The following is a 19,721-nucleotide window of genomic DNA, read 5'->3' on the forward strand; positions in this document are numbered from 1 at the left end:
TTAATGCAAGCTAACCAGGCTAAATACAAGCTAACAAGTACAGATTTCTCTTTGGTTTCCACTTTAAACTCCTACCTGTTTAAAATGAAAGTGTTTTAATATATTTAATGAGATATTTTTGCACCTATTGACGGGTTTTATTTGATGTTGAGGAAAGAGAAGGTGAGACATTTTTCCAAAATGCAAAATGCTTACTTTTCGCCCTTTACGCAATCATACAGTGGATAAGAGAGTTTTCTTTTTTACTTAATTTTTTTCATAAAGGGAACACAACAAACTGAAAAAGTTAAACTTCTGTTGAGGGGATATTTATCTGACAAGTTTTGAGAACCACTTTTGTAATCAGTGTGATCTTTCAACCAGTGCAGTTTGGTTTTATTCCCAGCATGCCGTCTGTCTGTGTGCACTTATTGTATTCAAACATATACTCAAACCACATTACCAGTCAGGCAAACTGTTTTTATCTATTCCTTTTTGTGAAATTTTTAGCTTTTCAGACTGTTCTACTTAAAGAGTATTCTGTATGGTGGCAGCTAACAAGTTTATGTTTAAAATTTTCCATTTCTTCAAGGACATTTATTTAGCCTATTCTAGTTTTTCCTTCTGCTTTCCTAATGTGAAAAATATGAAAAATATTTTTTTATTTATTCCACCAGCCAGAAAATCCTGATTAACTTTGAAAACAGAATCCTCTTAAATATTAATGTAAAATAATACTGAAATGTGACGGGGAAATGTAATAATTACCTGGATATTACTCTTGCAGTGTCAGACTGCATAAACTGAAATGCAACGAGGAGTCTGATTTTTTAAATAATATTTCTTCTGACAATAGAGTAAATAAAATAAGTGAGAAAGGCAGCTTTGAAGTACTAGACTCTCTCCATTTCCTTATTTTGCACTGGTCTTCATCATCAACCTTTAAGTCTTAGCGTGACGGCTGTGGCAGCTGACAACCCGATCAAAAGGACACAGACTAAAAAGGTGAAAGCTAATTCTTTTGATGGTTGGAAAATAAGGTTGACCTCTTTTCCCAAAATAAAGAGTTTATTAAATTGTTGCTCTGGGCATGAGTTTAAGCTTCAATTTGGAGGTAAAATGATATACTTACATTGCTTTAGCACAGCCTGTTGAATTGGAACAAAAGAAGGAAATCACATCAGTTTAATAGTTTTACGTTTTTAAAACAGAAGTAACAACATCTGCACAATAACCATCTGTCTTACATCCAAAAACAACAACAACCTTTGATTTTACAGTAGCTTTGTTTTGCGCCAGTTAAGCTGAATTTGTTGCTCAGCTCCAGTTTTATTGTTGTTTGTCTCTGTTTGTGTCTGTGGCCAGAAATGGATAATGATACCAAACGGTTAGTACATCATTAAAAAAAAACAAAAAAACATTTGATGTGCATCCATGGTGTTGATCGCATCATATTTGTAGACATGTTGCATCTCTTCCCCTGCAAATTTTATACTGTCATTAGTCATTATTTATCATTTTTCCCCTCTTCTAGTTTGAAACTAAAAATCAGATCTCGCACCCTTGTCGGCAAATGAGTGAGGAGACTTCAGATTAAATCTTCTTCAAATGTACGAAACATTTTCAGCAATAATGGTTTTCCGTTAAGGTCTGAAAGTATCGATGGAGACTGATGAACTGATAAAAATAACTCCAGCAGTTTTTTTTTTCAGTATATGCGTCTATGAATAATTCAGCCTGTTCCCACAGCATGTGGTCGAATCAAAGAAACATTCGCAGGGATTTTGGGAGTCTGAGCTCAAATTTAGTTAAAAAATACGGAGTTTCCAAAAGTCATTAAATCTGGAAAAAAAAGAGAGAAATCTGCTGCTTGTTGCAAACGCTGACAGAATCATTTGGAAAAACTCAAATGGAAAAAGATGATTTGTTTGACAGCTAGTATGTATCACTTAAATAATTTATTTTAGCAGTTTGTATCATTTTGAAATATTTTATGTGAGAACAGAACATTTAATTGAGACCAATGATTTGAATAACTTGATCCTCATGATTTTGCACTAATACAAAAACAATCAGGAGGAAAAATGGAAACCAGAAGTTCGGATGACTTTTACTGACCAAACTACACTAATACACTAATACATAGCTGCATTTGTAACTCAGAAGTGAGGAGAAAATCATCTAAGTTACACAAATAACCACCAGTCTCTTGGATGTTACTATTTCTCAAATATTGCATTCTTGTTGCCTAAGCCTGATCAAAATCTGAATAAAAGTAAAATGTCAAAATATCATGACAGTTTGATGCAGACTGCTGTAGTTCAGAGAGAGACCCAGACATCAATTATTGTACAGCCACCTTCACACACTTATTGGCACTACTGGTGAAGGTGTGAAAAAAGGCTAAAAATAAATGAACTCTTTATTGCAGCAGAGTGGTCTGAAGCATAATGCAGTAGGACTGCCTTCTGTAGCTGGCAGAAAAGATTAGGCACAATTAAAGGCTTTGCAAATGTGAATTGATTAACAATTCACAGACTATGAACTTGGTTTTGACATACAATTATGCTGCAAAGTGTATGTTTTAGGTAAATCATCAAAATGTCACGTTAGTCTGAAATCAGACTACATCTAGAAATATAAATTAAATGAATTAAATCACCAGAATTAAATCCTGGATTTGAATTAAAAATGTCCCTGAAATTTTAATGTTGCATTTTTGTGCTTACTTTTTCAGTTCTAAAATATTTTCAAAATATTTTTTTAACCTAAAAAAATGTCATTGTCATTATTTCTACCTGGTTTATTCATTTATTTTCACTTCAAGTAAAAAATTCACATTGATGTTTTTTGGAATTTGAGATCTAAATTTGACATTCAGTTTGAATTTTGTTCCTTAGATACACAAATATTTTGACCCTTATGAGGCTCCATAGGGAAGAAATAATTTGAGTTTCTAAAGTGTTTGAATTTTGTATTTGATAAAGAATTTTTATTTTTCTTTGGAGAGGGATAAACAGACATAACAAGTTCAAAGGTCAGAAAGTCTACACATTCAGGATTTGTTTTAAAGATAAATGTATTTGATAAACATCTAAACAGAAAAAAAAATCAAAATTATCACATTTTCAATGACTGTTTCTCCTGTTTAACTTAAAAAAAAAAAAGAATACAACGTCCTGATGACGTCATCAGGTGACTCCCTCCCGGCGCGCTTTAATCCGGAAATAGCTTTGTTTGAATATCAGAACCGGGGAAATGTTTGACACTAAAACCCCAGAATGGATGTGACAGCAGAGGCAGAAACACAGCGTGGGGACCCGCGACGAACCGCGCCAGTTTGTGCTCAAACCAAAAAAGTACGTAAAGCCTAACAGCCGTTAAAGTTATGTGCTTTTATTTTGGCAACGTCCCATACAAGGTGTCCATGGTAACAGAACAACAGCTTAACCGCAATGAAGAAAAAGGTTAACGGCAAGGCAGAAAAACGCAACTTAAATTTAGCTTTGCCAGTAAGGAAGCAAGGTAATGGGGATTGAAGATTAAGTATTTTAGTTCTGTGATGGTTTAATTAATGATTAATGAAATGAATTGTATAAATGTAACGAGCTATGCTTCACGAACGGTGAAAACGCTTGTAATTTTTATTTTTCTTGTTTAACTCTTACGGTGGTCGATGAGGCAGAAGGATGACTTTAATAAATCATTTTACCATCAGTTGCGACCTGCGCCTCCATGGAGGCCCCCATGCACTTTCCTCAGGGTGGATGGATAGGAAGTGGGTCAAGGCTTGCAATGGGCCACACTTAAAACTGACTGAATACAGCTCATTTTAGCAAAACCAGTTGGTGTAGCTTTAAGCTGGGTCTCAAATGTGTATTAGGAAAATCAACACATACAGGGATGATTTGGGTCCCGCTGTTTCCATTCACTGGGTGTCATTTAACCTGACCATAGGTCTGTCACAGTAAGCAATGAATCAATTAATCACATGATAAATTAAAAGAAACTCGATAATTTTCATTTGCTTGATTTATCGTTTTCTCATTTTACCGAAAACTGGATGATAAAAGTCTTCAGTCTGGTATTTTGTTCTCAACTATCCCGTTTTTGGAAAGATAATTAACACAGACTTCATAATTCATTTTATTTGTTGTTTCTTCATTTATTCTGGATATTTCAAATGTCTTCCAACTCCAGTGTTTAAATGTTCATTAGAATTTAAAGTTTATTCAGCCTCCACAATGTGTTCTTGCACTATTCTGCCATTTATATTACTTGAAAATGGCCTCAAAGCAACAACATTATCATTTATCGCAAAAAGTTCTGCAACAATTTATGGTCCAGTTAAATCTGTAATCGTGACAGTTCCTGCCTGACCATCCAATCTTCTGCTCTTCTTTTCAGTCCGTTGGGGCCATGCGTGCAAATTTTGACTGGAAATGTGGTGAATGTGGTACGTATTATCTAAATTTAGTTGTTTTTTTGTCTCAGTAAGCCTAAAATGAACATACAGTATGACATCAAACGCACTACATGCTTGTCAGTGCCACCTAAAGACCGTCTACTTGTAGATTATTTTTATTACAGGCAGCCAAGTAATTAAATTAAACTTAATTAGTGATACTGTCTGTTTGTGAGACAATTGACAAATCTCCTGTGCTGACTTGTCCTTTGAGTGGGAACTTCTACGTAATTAAGTATCTCTGTGATGAAGATGTGCAGAGGAGCTATGAATCACATCATGTTAGCTGCCATTGATGAGGCTCAGGGTGAAGCATGGTGAAGCATCAAACGCTCGTTTATAAAAATGAAAGTAAATAGGCACATAAAGGCCAGGTTGATTGTGTGAGTTTTGAATGACTGATGCATGCATAATAAAATCCTAAGCAAATGTAAATCTTTCCATGTATTCATATAATCATCCATCAATCCACTTGTTTTCAGTCGCTGTTTATCCTTGTGCCTATTTACTTTCTGCATTATGTGAGCATAATAAAACAACCCTGGGCGTATTTAAATATTTGTGCCACATTTTTCACATTATAGCTGAAAAGCGTGGTGAACACAAACTGCTTTTCTGTTTTTTTTTATTTTTTTTATTCAATGTTGATGAAGGCCAGACAGCGGATGATATTTTGGTAGCAATATCATATAATATACGATTAAAAAATATCATTAATTATTAACAGTTTGCAAGGGCTCATCTAAATGGATGCTTTTGAAATATGAATTAGCAGATCATGAATGTTTGGAGGGAGATAGATGAAGCAGGTGGTAATCAATATGCACATCTTCCTGGCACCTAAAGCTAATAAAGATCTGTCAGCAGGAGCCAGACAGTGTGGCGCAGAGCCTGTGTTTAGGGGGGGATTCTCCACTAATTGTTGATGTGGTTTTGCAATTAGACTTATTGTGCGTGCGGTTTGTGTTAAAGCCATATTGGTGCTACCCGCGAGTGGTTTTTCAGACTGTAATGCGGATGCAGCTATCGTACATCATCAAGACGTCATCCGAGTTATAAAACATCCGATTCACTTCCAAAAAGCGTAACCTTCTGTTGAAACGCAGGCAGGAACCAAAGGGAAAGTTAAGAATGTTCTATGAAGATCGTAATTGTCTGTTTTATGGTTTTTTGCATCATGTGCGCTGGCTCAGGCTCCCTGTTTTAGCTTGGCCTCGCAGACTGTAGTGACTGTCAGTGCGATCACACCGAAACTGCAGCGGCAGACATTTCACTTTGAAAGGATTATTAATGAAATCTTGGTCTTTACACAGTGTTTCACTCTGACACTGGAAGAAGTTCTCTCTCCCTCCAAGTGACTGTTAGAGCAGCTGAGTGGACTGGGAGAGAGTGTAATTGTCACAAGAGCTTTCCAGCTTTAGGAGTCATCTTAAACTGCCGCGGTCACACTTTAAATCCTCTGGGATTATTGTGTGTTTGGTTGAGACATGCACTTGGATTTTTTGGCAGGCATATCACATGAAATCAAAGTTGAACTCCGTTGCTCTTCAAATCCTGGCTGTGGAGACCAAGTGTTATATAACCACTAATAAATTAAAAAGGTCAAGAAATGTGCTTCAGGCATGGTCATGATTTGAACAACTCGGAAAACAAGGACTAATCAAACAAAAGCTGTGTTTCACTAAAATAGGGCACTGAAGTGATTATAAACTCCGCCATGTGTAACTAATCATTTAAGTCTGATTAGCAAAGTGTCTTTGCTAACTAGCAAGTAATTTGTTGCCATATTATATACACAGGTCAGTTTGTTAGGTATATCTTTGTCAGTATGAGGTTGGACCCCAATGTGTCTTCTGTTTTTTTGTGGCAGATCTTAATTAAACAAGTGAAAAGAGTATTTCAATAATCCAGCCGAGCCAAACTCATGGCTTGCGGGCCAAATTCGCTGCCAACTCAGCAACTTTCTTGCTTTATTTAGCAACATTTCAGACAAAAAAAAAAATTGGCATCGGCCAAAATCGGAATCGACAGATCACGTTTTTTTAAATATCGGTAATCTGTGATCGGCCAAAAAACTGCAATCGGTGCACCCCTAAATATGTACACAGTTATGCCACAAACATCCAGCGACTTCTTACTCAGAAACACACGTGGGCACACCCATTCATTATATTTAGCTGAACGCAGCAAAGTTTTCAAAAGAAAATTTTCATTTTTGTTGCTGGAAGTGAACTAAAATATTTTATAGACCAACAAATTAAATTAATTGTCCTAAAAAGGTAAATAACCTTAAAAATGGCGGCAAATGTTTTACTAATGTTGGTTTCATTGTTTGTTTCGTTTGTTTGTTAAATTTATTGTTGTGGACAAATAATTCACAATAACATTATTTTTGCAAATTTGATTAGAGAGAAACTGCTCATTTTGACCCCCAACATCGACTATTTTGGACCTTGGTGCAAAACGTCTGGACACCTCTGAGCAGTGGAATGAAACTAATATGCCTCTCGTCGGACCATAGCGTCATTTAAAGTGTTGTTCATCCTTGAACTGTGATGGACACACCTTCATCTGACCAAACGTGCCAAACTGCGGTTCTCTGCCCTCCTCCTATCACCCTGAGACGGCTCTGGAGGGTTGAGAGGTATGACCCATAATGCATCACCTCCCGCCTTTGGCCATCTGGTGCTGAGTACGACCTGAGCGAAGTGAGGGTTTGTTATAACCATCACAGCACATGGGTATCAGTCTCTCCTGGCTCTCTAGGAAATTGACTCATTAGCTCAGTGCTGACTGGCTGAGGATGCATTATTCATGTGGTGGGAAGGGCGGGGCTGAGTCTGTCTGCTTGTGTGGTTGAGGGGAGATGTCGCAGGTGGCTGGAGGTCCTCTTGAGAGGCTGGTGCGTGATGGACAAGGGAAAAGACGGCCTCTCCACTAAGACATCAGACAGATGTTGGGTCGATTTAGTGCATCCAGACACACTTGTGTGAAAAGTTGTGGGTGGCTGAGCATGCAAAAACTTCAGCTGCTGCTTAAAGTCTCAGTTACAGGTGCACTGGATAGATAAGATGGAGGAAAAGCTTTTAGAAATGTAACCCATACAAAGCCTTTTTCCTTTAAAGCCTCTCTCTCCTCATCTTTATTCCTCCTCGTTTAAACAAATATTTCCATAGTTTGAGGAATTGTTTTGATCTCTTTCCAAGGGTCAGATTATAAAATCAATACCACTCTCATATTCATTGCTCCAGCCTGATGTGAATTTAAAACCACAAGCCTTGGTCCATCCAAACATAATAACATTTCAGTACTACAACCTCAAAATCTTACATGTTAATTTGTTGTCCTGTTAGCCTGATCTATAAGAGGGGAGCATAAGAAAGATGATGCACTTTGCTAAATGGGGTTATGTGTCAGACCATTTGTTGGCCAGCAGAGGCAAACATTTGTTAAATCAGTAAGTAGGGTCATTGTTATCCGTGCGGTCTTGGACCAGGCAGAAATCTGGATAAATTTCATTGTTTTTGGCAAGGAGTCGCAGGATGATGGGTTGTGCCCGAAGTCTGGAGGAAGCAGTGACGGATGATAATGGGGCACTCTAGTGATTGAATCTGGCATCAAAAACTGAACACAGCGTCATGATCTGAACAATATACACTTTTAAAGCAACAATTCACAAACATTATGTGTTTGGTGTCTTGCCAGTGGGCTTTGGAAATGGTTGAACGTATCAGATATAGCCCCTCTAGTAAAGGTCGGCATAAATAACAGCAACATTTCTGTTTGTCATACAGAAACGTAGCACAGAACAGAAATAGCAAACAATAAAGGCATTTTTTTATTTGCCTTATTTTTCAATGCTTTATCGCCATGGGGTGTTTCAGAGAAAATATTCCATCATTCCTTTTTGTTTGTTTAAGATATATTTGGAACTGATGGCCTTTGTTAAACAGTGAGTATGGAGAAAACAGGGGCAGACATGATGCTGCAGCAAGTGGCCAGAGATTAAACCGACTATAATCTCTGCATCACTTTTTTACATATCTATCTGATTCTGGAGCATGAACAACAGTTTGACGTCCAGCTCAACTGGACTCCCAGATTTCTTTGGCTTATTAGACACAAATTACTGAGTTTTGCAAGAACTGCTTAATATTGTTCACTTTTTAACAACCATTGTTCCAAACTTTAATATTTTCTGCTGGTAGAGTTTTTCTCTGTGTTGGATTTTTAAAACATTGACCTGAATTTGAATCATCTTAGTTTCTGTATTTTGTGACTTAACTCCAGAGTTGAATAGTTACATTTACACAGCGGCATTGACTTGAGTAACTTTTTTGAAAAACATTACTGTTAGGAGTATTTTTACAACACTGTACTTTTTACTTTTTACTTGAGTAATTTTGAAGTATTTCTTCTCTTGAGTAAAACCTGGATTTTCTATATACTGAATGAGAAACAAACATGTTTTAACCAAAAATTCACCATAAACAGACACACACCTGCAGTTTGTATTAAAGTTTTATAAGATTTTTATTGAAAGAAACTGATTTTGAAATGTTGTAATTTTTGTCCTTAAAATACCAAATTTTCCACATAACTATGTTTCGCTCTGTCTGATTATGTAATTTAAAAAATAAATAAATAAATAACTGGTAATTTGATACTCAGTACTTGAGTAGACTTTTTACCAAATACTTTTCTACTCTTGAGTAATTTCTTGGATTTTACTGGAGTAAAATTATGTTGAAGTAGTTCTACTGTTAGAGCTAAAGCTCCTGTAGACTATTGTCACATCAGGAGATATTTACCACTAATTCTTGTTGTTGCACGTTGAAATTACTTTCCAAACTTGGGGGTCAGAATTATGCTGGATTTAGAATAGTAAATATAAAATAACTAAATGTATGTGCTGTTACTCTGCTATAATTAACAATCTCCACCTAACTGAGAATCTGACAGCAAAAACAGAGAATTATTTTACCGTAAATTAAAAACAGACTTGACACTAAGCCACGTTTTGTTTTTATCAAGCTAATCTGGTGCAATGTCACACCAACATATGTGGCAAAATAAACAGCAGCTGAATTCAAATGAAAGCAACTTCTACATAATTCAGTCAGTAGATATAAGAAAATATAACAAATATTTTTAACCAGAGGGTTGTTATGATTTGAAAAATAAACTTGTTCATCTGGTAGTTATAGGTTTAGCTTTTAATTTCTGGAAACATTGGTGTGTGTTGCAATATACTTAATTAAGAGATATTTAAGTGCAAAATTGTATATTTTCACTTTTATGTACCAACAGGTTTAAAATAGCAACCAAGTAAAGCACTGATCATTCCTGTCCAAGTTGTTCAACATGTTCAGCACAGATCAGCCAGCTCTGTACGGTTTATTTTTCCACTGCATGTAGCTCCCAAATGGATAATGTTTCTGTTGGTAAATGTTTTTGTGAATCGGTCTGAGATCATCTCACCACTGCAGACTTCTTATTGGCTTGAATCCTCAGTTATGAGCACGGACAACATGATTTACCAACATGTTTTTTTAAAAGCCCACTTGAAAACTGAGCACAATATTTACAACTTTAATGGTGAAAATCTCACTTGTGTGCATGACAACAATCAACAGAGGTTCATTAAAACTCAAGTGTGGCTCCACAAAGCCGTCTATTCTCCTCCGCTGTCCAGAGTTGAGCTTGGTAGCCCTCAGTCATTATAATCATTCCCAAAAGATTTTTTAACCCTGCTGTACTAAAAGCCTGTCAAAAACCATTCAATTCAATAACCACTCCATACTCCTCCATCATCTATTTGTTAGTCATTTGTTAAAAAGGGCTTCCCGAATCAATGCAGTGCAGCCTATTGAACTGTGTCTGTGTGTCATCACGGCTGATTTGGCCCCTGCTGAGAGGATTTTGTGGCTGTGGCACCTTACCGTATTGTAAGAAAAACTCTCAGAACATTAAACTTTTTAAATGCTTTCAGAAATCTTCCTCACTTTGTCTTCCAGCTGCATAAAAAGCAATTGAAGCTTACGTCATTCTTTCATGCTGCGGCGAGATACAGTCATTTTGGTTGGTGACAATAAAGAGGAAAGAAGACACATGATGGTGATGGTGGTGGTGGCAGGATCATGCTGTGGGCATGTTTCCATTCTGCAGGAACAGAAAAACATTTATTTCATAAGAGTAATTACTGACAGCATATTATGTCGAAAGTCCCATTTAAAAAGACAGAGTACCCAAAAATACTTGAGTAAAAGTAGCACTACTTCAACTTATTTTTGATCGTGTAAAAGTAAAAACTAGTCATCTAAGAAATTTCTCAAGTAACAGTAAAAAAGTATTTGGTAAAAATGTTTACTCAGTAACTGATCAAATTATCATTCATTTAATATTTAAAAAATTACGACAGACGGACCAAATTATAAAGTCAAATGGAAATTGTGGTATTTTAAGGATAACAATTACAATAATTCATATAAATAACAAAAAATAAAATCTTTCCAAAGCAATTTCCTTCAATAAAAAACTTATGAAACTTTAACAAAAACTGCAGGTGTGTGTGTGTCTGTGTCTGGTGAATTTTTGGCTAAAACGTGTTTATTTTTCATTCAGTGGGCAAAAAATCCAAACATTTTACTCAAGTAAGAGTAGAAATACTTCAACCTAAAATTACTCAAGTAAACAAATAAAGTACAGAGTAGTAGAAATACTCCTAAATGTACTTTTTTTTTTTTTCCAAAAAGTTACCCATGTAAATGTAACAAGTTACTACCCAAGTCTGCATTTAAACCATACCAAAATGTCAAAGTAAATTGCATTAATGTATAAGTGAAGCTGCATTAACTTGGGATTTATTATCTATTTTCTATGGATCTTGTTTTATCCTTATGAGGTTAAAACCAGTGGCTCAGGGAGGACAGGTGCCTGGTAGATATAATTTACTGCTGGATTCAGCCGCATACAAACAGAGCCACAATAATCAGGTCAGAGCATCATAGAGCGAACATCACCAACCCTAAATCTACTGAGAATGACCTCAACACTAATGAGCACAGCTTTCAGTCTGTTGGTGTGCAAAGCTGGTGGAGCAGAACTGAAAAAAAAAAAAAAAATCACAGTTGTTATTCCTCAAAAGGTGGATCTGTGTTAAATCAGTGGGATGGATATAAATTTGCACAACATTTCTGAAAACCATACATCAGTTTCCTCCTATTTTGCAAATATTTACTACCGTTTGATTCTATGATGCAAAATATGTGGCTTCAAAGACATGATAAATGTGATATTTCTGACTATTTTATATTGTTTCTGTAGAAAATGAATAATGGTGCAATAGTAAAGAAGTCCACTATAGGAAAAAAACAACAACAGGACAGCTGTGAATCAATGCATAAAGCAGAGGACTGATAGTGTTTTAGGAAACGTTTTTATGTATTTGTGGATGAAATTCACTTGGACTTTTGCAACTCTGCAGATAACTTCTGATGAAGAGTCGGTCAGCACACCTCTACAGTCCTGACCTGATGCTCACAGAGAAACTCTGCAGGCAGGTTAAAACAACACAGCAGGTTTGTGTCTGCAGTCTCCACAGCTTTACTGAAGACTAGCAACCCCGTTTCAAATGAAACGGGAAGCATCTCCTCCCAGAACAACTGCAGAGATACAAACAGTAACATGAAGCCGACACCAGACTCTGGGAAAGTTAAAAATGTTTGGTGTTTATGGATGCACACAGAAACAACTGCTTTAAGATGTGAAAGGAAGCCTTATGTGTGTTCTAGCTGTGCTGTTAAAATGTTTACATTTATCTGGCACTTTTTTTGTTTTACTGTTGTAGACGTTATGGCCACAGATTTCCAGAAAACTTACTTTTTGCAAACTTACTTATTCCTTCCGTTTTTATGGTGGAAATTTGCTTTGAGGCTACACAGCAATTGAGAGTGAGCAGATATATTTGTGAAGTTAAAGTAGATCAAAATGAATCTAATAAAAAAAAACTTGTTTGCAGTGTTTTATCTCTGCCTCAAGATCATCAGTTAGAGTCAATTCAATAATTTGATCCGTTGCTCAGGGGACAATGCCAGTGGAAATTAGAGGTGTTTACTTTGCTGCTCATAAATGTCAACTCCTTTCTCAGGCATGTGGCCCAACATCATCACACTTCCACCTCTGTACCTCACTGAAAAGACTAAACCAGAAAGAAATTGTTATTGACATGCAGGATAATGGCTTCCCAGTAAAAGATATTGTTGCTGCCAAGTTTGCGTCCCTATCAGCTGTTAGATTATGAAGAGCTCTGAGGAAGGATGTTCAGTTTTTGGAAGGAAGCATCAATGTGGCCAAGGAAGGAAGACCAGGAAGTTAGACGTCTAAAAACGGATTGCCTGCAGTAGAAACTTATAACCCAATGATGCACTGCATAAACTTGGTGTATTTCTGAAAAAAAAGTATATGAAACTTATTAAATGTTAATCATTTAACTACTTTTACTTAAATATCTAACACCAGCAAAAAGATTTGGTGTCAAAACTTTAGACTGCAGTTGTGCATTACTTATCAGGATGCATGATGGCGTTGATATTAGCAGTGTTGCCTTGCAGCAAGACAGCCTTTGGTTTAAATTCCTGTCTTTGTGGATTTCGCCCGTACATGCATGTTTTTTCACCAAGTACTACATCTACAATCAACCAAAACCAAGAATGCAGATTAGTTTGGTAAAGTTTTAATTTTGGACGGCCAAACTTTCCAGGTTGTGGCCTATCTCTTGCCTGCTGACCACTGGACATAGTCCCAGTCAGATTTCACAACCCTGCATAGGAAATGGATGAATGGATATCAAACACCTTTTCTGTGTCTCTTCCTCCTTAAAATATATTTTGTGAAATGCAGAAATCGGCCAGCCACAAACTGCTGATGAAACCAGAAATCCTCCTGCGGTTTATTCACATTAAAACCGCCTGGCTGAAAAGTGTCCTCTGCAAACATTTCATGAAGCTGCATTACAAAAGTTCACTTGAAATTTGCTCTACAAAAGATACGTGGAGACAACGGAAATGATGCACGAAACAAGAAAATAATCGTGTGTGAAAGCCAGTGAAGCTTCAGATGTCCGCTGTAGTCATGGTCGGTTTAGCCATGTCCTCATGCTTTAGCAGGTTTTATGCTCGGGTATGTCGCCACCGTATAATTGCTAATCAATGTATTGATTGATAGAATTTATATAGTCCCATTACAATTTCAACACTACAGAAATTTTATTTGCTTTTAGAAAGACACCGTAGTGTGACCAATCCACTTTTATTGCGGCAATAAAATCTGCCATTATATATCGAAAGCCACGTCACAACAGAGAAGCTTTAGGAGTTCAGTTTGGGTCTTCAATAGAGTCTGCTGTAAAAATACAACTCTGTTGTGAGTGCAAAGCCAATTAAGATATCCCGTCTGTGTGTGTGTGTGTGTGTGTGTGTGGGCGGGAGGATGAGTATTTTACTGTGCATCTGTACAATAATAGCACCCTTGAGGGGGGCTGTCTTAATAACATGACGATGTAATCTGCAGTGGATGCTCCCTGAATTACAATAGCTTCGTCTCTGCTTGTGTGTGCATTCATTTCAACTTTCAAACAAATCGTCGGGAGTGAAAATCTAAAAAGCAAACATAATTACCTCCAAATGAAAGCAGTTGTCTTTGAAGAGTAATTACAGCAGCCTAAAACTTTAAATCCAAGACGCGTGGATATACCGTACCTGCCACTTGTTGACAAACATTTAGGTCTTACTGTATGCCTCACACAGAGACGCTGCTGGGAGGAGGAGGAGATTTAGCTGATAAATCAACAGCTTTGAGATTAGGCTGGATCATTGGCATTGAGTGGATAAGGATAATTTACTGTATAAGACAAAGCTGTGAGCTTCGGGAATCAGCTGTCAAAGACTTTGTCCAGCAGATGACAAAATCATGCTGAGAGTCATGTTTTCGCCTTATGCAACCATAGCCAGTCTTTGACATTTGCAGCATCGATTAGGCTCTGAGGGGGGAACTGCATTGTCTAAGTTGACAGGAGCCGAACAAGCAAACAAAAGCTTACACAAAAGCAAAGAAATATCTCTGCTTCTCCTCAACATCCCATCCTTCTGCTGAATTGTACCCTTGATTTGTGCCGGCTGGCTCAACTTAGCTCAGGGGCTTTATTAGCTTCTAATAGGTATGTCATTTGAAAGTGACAAATCTGACAGCCATTTTACCGAGGGTGTATGGTGCCGCTCCTGCTGCTGCTTTAATAGAGCCATTGGTCTGTTTCCCGCAGAAAAGACAGAAGGCGCTGGAGGAGCCTTGTCTTTTTGTTGTTTTTTCCTGCTGACTCAATGTGAGCGCTGCAGCACAAAGCCTTTGTCCCACCATGTGGGGGATTGCAAGGCGTTCTGAACATTGTGCTGTGAGAAGGCAAGGGGTTGATGCTTTAGTTGCAAATCCCAAAAACAGAACCGGGTCCCCCCCTCCTTCTACTGTGTTCTGCCTGCTGGCAATATGACAGAGCTGAACAAAATATGCAAGTTTCTGGTGATGTGCTTTAGAGAACGAGATGATCTGATAAAGGCAGAAAAAAAAAATCTCTCTCTATATAGGGGCCTGTGGTACAGACTTGAATGATGAAGTTTCTTTGCATCTCCATCTCTCATTGTGATGATGGCGACCTGTATTTGCATATGCATGCATTGCTTCCCTTTTCTTCTCCTTTTTCTTGGAGAGCTTGTGTCTGGAGTTCTCCTGCAATGGGAATAAATAGTGATGTGAGCTGAAAATCTACTGCAAGCCTAAATCTGTCACTGCAGAACATCTATGATTTTAATTCATTCCCACAATTACATTCTGCACATTCAGCTGGTGGCGACTTGTTGAATTATTCCCAGTTCTCTTTGTTGCATTATTGTTATTAGCTATATCTTATTCTCCTCAGCTGAAAACTGAAACAATGCATTTTCCCCTCAGGGACCATTAAAGTTTAATCTAGACTGAATAAAAAAAAATCTACAACTTGAAATTATTCTGCCCTAGTAGTTATAACTCTCTGTTGGACCAACCTATATTTCTACAGAAATAAAATATCCAGAGCCCCTTTACCACATAAAATATAAATATATTCTGCATGAGGTATTTCTTACACTCACTAATTGTCAGATTTATAAACTTCAGTATATTCCACCGTGTTTTCTCTTCTGAAATTCATGTTAGCGTTGCAAACTTTAAGGGGTGTATCTCATAATCTTTTACAACTTTTCCTTTTTTAGCTGTGTTCAAGCTTGTGACTCACAAAAGCTAGATTCATTTTCATGTCTGAAATCATGAAAATGAAGTATGTACAAACGTAAAAAAGGAAGAAGAAAAAAAGACAACAAGCCAGTCGATAACGCTGCCAAAAGTTACTGAAAAGTGAAGTTTGGAACATCCAAACTGGACTTTTATGTATACTACAATGACCGGGAGGATAGCAGTAAAGACAGTCTCCTACTCCAACAAGAGGTAATAAAGACTTTATATGGCTTTTAGACAGGAGGAGAAATGCAGTTTGAAAGCAGTAGCCTGGGAACCTAAAAAAGGTGAACTCAGTTAAAGCAATCTTTGGTTTTGATTCGGATCTGACCAACATTGTTATTTTGGTGCGAATTGATGTTAAATTGTCTAAAACTCAGAGTTCTGCAGGTTAATCCCTCCATGTTTTACCAAAAATGAATCTGTAAAAAATGTTTCTGCCTGTTGTGCCACTCAAACTGTTTAAGGCTGATGGAGATTTTTCTCATATGTTTGTTGCTAAAAGGTATAAGCTAATGCTACATACAGTATATGGTCAATAGAAGAGACGTTAAAATCTCATATGCAGACTGTGGTCATAGACTTACCTATCGATCATAACCTGTATTTCCATTACAAATGGGTGCAAAACTTTGTAGCTATTTTCTTTATGTCTATAAACTGAAATATTGCAATTGTATAAGAAAAGCAATTAAAATATGAAATGAAAATAAGTTTGTTCACCTGATATGTCTTTAAAAAACATCATCCTTCACCACTTCCTGTCGTCTTCTTCGTCTTTTCCAGCAGTAGTAACATCCGGTTGATGATCACATGACTCGTATGACACAAAGAAACTGTTTCCACTGCAGTTTTGAGAAATATATTAATTTTGATAAAGCTGAAAAACCACCTCATACCATTGGGGGAAAAAAAAGCTATCTAAAATATTTAAGCTTTTTCGAAATTGCTGCATTTCCATTAAGCACATTTATTTTTGGATTTCCAATTTGGGCAATTATATTGCCAATGGAAACGGAGCTACAGATAAACAAAGGTCAAGTCAGTTTATACGGCACATTTCAGTAACGGTCAATTATTTCACAGACTCCAAAGAGGAAAGTGGATTTGTTGCATCAAGAGGCCACAAAGTCAGTGGTCTGACTGCTGACTCCCTGCTCATTTCTCAGCTTTAGATTTCTCTTTTCTTTAAATCTAAAATCCCAACAGACATAATGCTGCGCTGTAGTGAAACCCAGGCTGGGGGCAGAGATATGAATAACAGACTTTAATGAAAATAAATTCAAAAACTTGCAGGCGGTTAAGAAGGAGGCGATGGCAAAGAGACGGGAACATCCAGCTGAGAGTAACAGAAAGTGAGAAGCTTAAATACGGAGGAGCTTGATTACTAGACAGGCGGTTGATTGGGTGCAAGGTGCAAAGTGAAGGAAACTTGTGAACATGAGGGGAAGCTGAGGAGAACATAAACAATTAACCAAGGTGAAACACTAATCTAAGGAAAAGCAAAGATAAACTAAGCTGAAAACAACAGAATGAACTAATAAGCGACATCTACGCCGAGCATGAGTAAGCAGGAGAAAAATCAAAAAAGCAAACACAGAGAAACCCAAACAACGCAGAATCATGACAAATAGCTTTATAATCATGAGCCTAAAGTGAGAAACTGTTTTTGTGGATGAAACAGCAAACACGCTGTTGTTTACTGCAGAGATGGTTTGCAGTAAAAAGGCTCTTCATCAGTTTTTACATCACTAATAAGTGGCCACATGACCGTTCGACATATTTCCCTTAATAAAGCAGCTTTTTTTATCCGAGAAAACAATCTGTTCTCCATTTACAGCGGTAGGACTCCAGGGATACGCGGTTACATTATGGCATCATCCGTATTTGCATGTTCACATCTTGTCTTCAGAGTGTGACTCGTAATATCAATCTTATTTAGGTGCTTTGAAAACAAAATTAAAAGGCAAAGTGTGATTTGTTTGTTTTTCAGCTTCAATTTCTAGACTTTCTGACTCCAAAATTTGATGATATTTGGCTTTTTAAGACGCAATCCCTCAAAGTGTAGAAGGTCTGGGCGAAATGCTGCTTTGCCAAATACTCTGAAACAGTGTGTCCTCACACTGCTTTGCTCAGTGTTGTCTGTCCACTATGGCGCAGTGGAGTACATCTGCAATGCAGGGGGGCTCGACAGTCTGCCCTCTATTTCACATGTCATTGCCTAATACCTTTCCTTTTACTCTTACTCTAAGCATCTGTCAGCGAGGTTTACCACATGGAGGCAGCCATGTGTCCGAATGGTGGAACTGATTATTCCGAACCTCTTCTGCCATTTCTCTTTTTCCAGCCAGCTTTGTTCCTTTTCTTACAAACTGCAGCTTTTTTTTTTTTTCCCTGACAAGTGAAAAACAACAAAGTGTTGCTTATCGAAGTATACTGACTTTCATTTTACAGCCTTTGAGACCCGGTTTGCTTTTGTTACACTTCGAATGACCTGGAAAGAAATGACTTCAACAATATAACTACAAATATACAATAAAGCTGCACATAAACTAAAAAAATAAATTAAAAAAAAACACTTTGACTGTATACTTCCAACATTGTTGGTAAAAACAAAAGAATATGCAGCAGCATACATATGTGTTTGTGTACCTTTGAGATCTGTCTGTGCCTGTTCCTGACACACTTTATTCCCATCTCCCCTATGAATCCTCCATCTCTCATTGCTGCCACCCAGCTCCTGTCCCTATTGGTGACGGATCCACATTAGAATTCATCCCTCATCATCCTGTCGAGTTATGACCCAGTAATAGTCAGCCCCTGTGGCCTCTGCAAATGAACAATAAAACCACAGCCTTGCAACAGACCTGAGCAAAAAAAAAAGAAAAAAAAAAAGAGGGAGCCAGGTGCCAAATCCTGACTGCTATCCACTCGTAATGCCACAAATTCCTGTCAAGTGCAGTAAATACATGGCAAATATAGCCATGCAGTGGCTACTTAACCTCTGTGGCTTTTAGAGAAAATATCACATCTAAATAACATTTAGTTTTGAGTCTAATTCAGTCCATTTTCTACACTGTTGGTGCACAACGTTTATTTTAAAGGAGCACTATAATGTGTTTTCTAGCCACACAGTGCCGTTTTATAGCATAATCAAGTAACAGTGTTAACTTCAGTTGTTATACAAAAGGTTGTAAATATCAAATATGGCTTAAAAGAAATGTTACTTCCTGATTTAACACCTCCGTCTCCTTAAAAACTCTCGCTCTTTCTTAATCTCTGCCTTCAGGAAGTTATTACAACCTCTGTTAATTTTTTAACAATTTTTTTACCAGTGTTGCACCGAGTCGTTCCATGAAATGTCTGCTAATTGCTGCTGGCTAGTCTGAAGGAACTGAGTGGGGAGTTCACGGGGGAGGAGCTGCGTCTCGAAGGCGGGGCTAGGTTCACCCAGGAGTTTTGCCATAGAGACTAAAGGATTTATTAAATATGAAAGAATCAAGGCAACCCTCCAGTTTTTTTTTGATGAGGGAATAATTTGAAGTACAGCTTAAAAAAGTCGATTTTACATATCGCTGCCCCTTTAAAACGTATGATGTGGCACAGCTATCTGGGCTTCAGCCTCCACTGTTTTTGCATTATTGAGTCATTATTTCTCTGATCTACAGGGAACCAGTGTAGGGACATAACTGGGCTGATGTGATCTGTCTTCCTGGTTTTAGTCAGAACGCCGGCAGCAGCGTTCTGGATCAGCTGCTGCTGGAGGATAGATTTTGTTTTTTAGGCAGACCTGTTAAGTCACTGTTGCAGTAATCAATGCGACTAAAGATAAATGTGTGGATGAGTTTCTCTAGATCTTGCTGAGACATTAGTCCTCTAATCCTGGAGATGTTCTTCAGGTGGTAAAAGGCCGACTTTGTAACTGTCTTTATGTGGCGCCGAAGGTTCGGATATT

General features: G+C 37.4%; 1 long non-coding RNA gene across 10 annotated transcripts in view; it reads left to right on the plus strand.

Annotated features, from left to right (window-relative positions):
* Positions 1–4,380: 4,380 nt before the first annotated feature.
* Positions 4,381–19,721, plus strand: part of LOC106946873 (uncharacterized) — a 95,170-nt gene continuing 79,829 nt past the window's right edge. For 9 of the 10 annotated variants that reach the window (XR_001424846.1, XR_001424843.1, XR_001424845.1 and 6 more), the window contains exons 1-2: positions 4,381–4,435; positions 11,931–12,024. This is a non-coding gene — a long non-coding RNA (uncharacterized LOC106946873). Of the gene's footprint in view, positions 4,436–11,930; positions 12,472–19,721 lie in introns of those variants that run through there. The other variant, XR_001424841.1, reaches the window with a different exon arrangement.

The sequence above is a fragment of the Poecilia latipinna genome, unplaced genomic scaffold (genome assembly GCF_001443285.1).
Source record: "Poecilia latipinna isolate Pla-1442-1.1 unplaced genomic scaffold, P_latipinna-1.0 Scaffold210, whole genome shotgun sequence".
Taxonomy (NCBI): Eukaryota; Metazoa; Chordata; class Actinopteri; order Cyprinodontiformes; family Poeciliidae; genus Poecilia; species Poecilia latipinna.